Genomic DNA, 3,365 nt, shown 5'->3' with positions numbered 1-3,365 from the left:
CTCTGCCAAAAGATAGGAAGTTTAATCAGTGACATGCTCTCTATTTATAGATAGAAAGTTTATTGAAATTTTCTATCACGTGCTTTTGTAAAAAAGAAAGAAGTTGCGGACTCCTTTGGAGTTCTTTAAAACTGTCACCAATGAACTGACCCGCCTCCCAACAAATTAATGAATGGAACCGGCTCGTGTGAACATTTAACTTCTCAGCAACAAGCTTGCTCTATTGTTAGCAAAATCTTGGAAAACAGCACTTCGCAATAAAATTCTTCACTAATAACTACAAATTTGCATCAAACTGACATGTTTTGCTTTTGTCGCATTTTTCTAGCCCTCTACCTTTCCTGCTGAATGAATACTTTTTTGTTTTGTTTTTTACAATGCTGATTATTTTACATTGATTGCACAGTGTTTTCTAAAAACACAAAAGCCTGTGAAGTGGTGTTAACAAAAGTCAACTTGTTATGCAAGGATGTTTTGAGTGTTTGTGAGTTTTTTCTTTCATCTTGTTACCATTGTTTGTCTATAAATGCGATCATCCAAGCGTGTGTATTTTCGCTATAAAAGTTAAACAACTCGACTGTTAGATAACTCACACCTGTATAGCTCACTAGACAACAAACTCTTCACAAACATTATGGGAAAAAACGACCAACTTTTCATTCAGTGGGCTACAAAAGATAGATGGAATGGAGTGAAGCAGTATGTTAAAAGGAAAGATGTAAAGCCTTATGAAGAGCCGCTACGTTGCGGACAAGAGGTCAGACTGAAGTGGGCCAGCCGTTGGTATACAGTCATAATGTGCGAAGAGTGGTCTCCTAAAAAGAGAAAAGGTAAGAAGGCTCTTTACAACTTAACATATTTCTTAATCCAAAAATTGTTAACCCCTGAAATGAATGTTCTTAGGATCTCACGTATCATTTCTGTATTGAATTCTACAGCCAGCTCAGATCCATCGACTGACGGGGTGGTCACTGACGAGGACATTCCACTTAGTGTTCAAGTACTCAGGTTGACAACTGGCGAAGCTGATCGTTGATCGTTGATTTATTTATTTATTTTTACTGTACATTGTTATTTATTCATCTATTTTGCCTATCATTATTTATTCAGCTATTGTAAATAAATTTTGGATCATGTATTATGTAGGATCTTATTGTAATTTATTATCTTAGATAGTGCAGGTCCACATCCGGACTTAACGTCTTGCCAATTGATCTGTAACCTGCTTTATCAAATAAATCATGTATGTATGTATGTATGTTATAAACATTTCCTGCAAAGGCAGAGCCGCATGCAAGAAAGTTGGGGCGAGCAGAGGAGAAAAAGAATTGCCACCACAAATCCAGCACCTGTCCAGCCAACAGAGAAGGAAACCCCCCTACTGAGAGCAGTCCCCGCCTCACCAATGAAAACCAGCACAATGGCTAAGGAAGTTCCAGTCGCAATGGTACCTGCATCACCGAGACGGGAAGACACAGTTGAAAGAGAACTGCAGGAAGCCGAGAACTTAAAAGAGGAACAGAAAAAGGAAAAGGCCAGTGTCCAGAATATGAGAGAAGAGTACACGAAACGACTAGCTGATCTTCAACACCGAGAGGAACAGGCAAATTCCACTGCAAATATCGAGAAGGTAACTTGCCTATTACTTTACTTTAAATTCGCAGCATTGGTGGTAAACACCAAACTTTTCAAATTTATCCCAGCATAGGATTTATCAGAAACTGGTTTATCTTACGATACTAAAATTTCTTTCGCTTTTATCCCAGGCTTCTATTGACGAGGTAAAGATTACTGAATGCAAACTGACTAAAAATAATTTAGTTTTGAGAATTCTACCTTCTCCTAGCCCTAAAATAACACAGTACGGTTAAATGAGTCCTGTAAAAAAAGACTGTTGTCCCTTTAAGTGTCATAAACAGTGAAATTTAATATTTCTCAGGTTCAGAAAGAAAGACAGTTTCTGAACATTGTTTTCTGTTGCAAACATACATACGAATTGATTTGTTTGAATCAATTTGTTTAACATTTTAGGTCCTGGCAGCCATGCAGACTAGCCTGACGACATTTTGCTCTATGATGTCGGAACAGTTTGCTGCGCTGACAAATAGCGTCAGAGAAATTCAGCAGCGCTTGATAAACCTAGAGGAGAATATGACCCTCAGTTCAATGGTAAGTATAACTGTTTTTAGTTTATTGGCTGTAGTGTGATTGCATTTGTTGATTAGTTCCAGTCGCGACAGAAAGCTCAGTCTATCTGGTCGAATATTGTTTCCTCGAATATTGTTTGGTTGTAAAAATATATACTTTTACTAATTACCTGTTAGGCTTAAACATTACCAGTTAGCATGTAATAATGTAAATATTTTTGTGAGTCTACGGAAACTGGCGCCGTCACGCAACGTATCAACAAATTGTAGTTTATACAGAGACCTCTTCTTTGGCATGGACTTTGACACTATGATATATCTGTTTGTAAAACCTCGGGTGTTGATGAGAAATGTTCATTTTAGCAATAGGCAGAGGTTGAAAGTCAGTCAGTGAAATCATTTAAGGTATACATATTTAAGTGACGGCATCGAGCGCAGTCATAATCTTTGATTACTACTAGTTTTTAGTTGTAAGACAATTGTTGTTTTCTGTTGCAGCTTTCCCTGACTGAAAGTGCAGAAGCACTCCGAAGTCAGGGTCCACCAACTTTGCCAGCAGTCGACAGCAGTACAGTTTGTCAGCCTTCATTTGGAGATCTCAGGAATTCCAGTGGCCTTAATCAGTCATTCACGCCTCCTCCATGTCAGTCCACACTGCAACTAGCTCTTGGGGATGAAAAAACGTCCGAACCAGAACTGAGTTACGGCATCCCACACCATCTTGTCGGCGAAACGATGCAGGCGATCCAACAGAGCAACAAGCATCACCTGCTGGCTGTCAAGCTGTTGCAGCTGCTATTTACCAAAGAACTCTCAACATCCAACTGCGGGGGCAACTTTGGTAAACAACAACTGGATTGAATTCGCTTGGAACTAATGAAACGCAAGTGCCATTTTATCAGTTCTTTTATTTTTCCCGTGGTCAGGTGTGTTATTTTTTTTCGTCATGGGAGAGAAAGGGAATGCGTTTTTTGTCTCTCTTCTATCACCACGACAAAAAGGACACCTTATCGTAGGTTATTCCTTATACTATACACGAGGCGAAAGCTGTAGGTTGCAAAAAGTTCCTCTTTTCATTAGGTTCGTTATGCAGGTAAAATTAATGGCTAAGCGTCAGTGTGTTTTTGATGCCGGTTTGGTTCATGGAAGTTTTGAAAATATTTTGAACTCGCAGGGAAAACAAAAAAATGTTTGAAAGAGCGGGAGTTCGAAATGGTC

The 3,365-nt window shown here is 38.9% G+C and overlaps 1 pseudogene; it reads left to right on the top strand.

Annotated features, from left to right (window-relative positions):
• The first annotated feature begins 796 nt into the window (after positions 1–796).
• LOC149111088 (uncharacterized) overlaps positions 797–3,365 on the top strand; it is a 3,036-nt pseudogene continuing 467 nt past the window's right edge.

Source organism: Orbicella faveolata, unplaced genomic scaffold, assembly GCF_042242905.1.
Source record: "Orbicella faveolata isolate gen_17 unplaced genomic scaffold, um_ofav_v1 contig_24, whole genome shotgun sequence".
Lineage (NCBI taxonomy): Eukaryota > Metazoa > Cnidaria > Anthozoa > Scleractinia > Merulinidae > Orbicella > Orbicella faveolata.
This window is presented reverse-complemented; position numbering and strand designations above follow the sequence as displayed.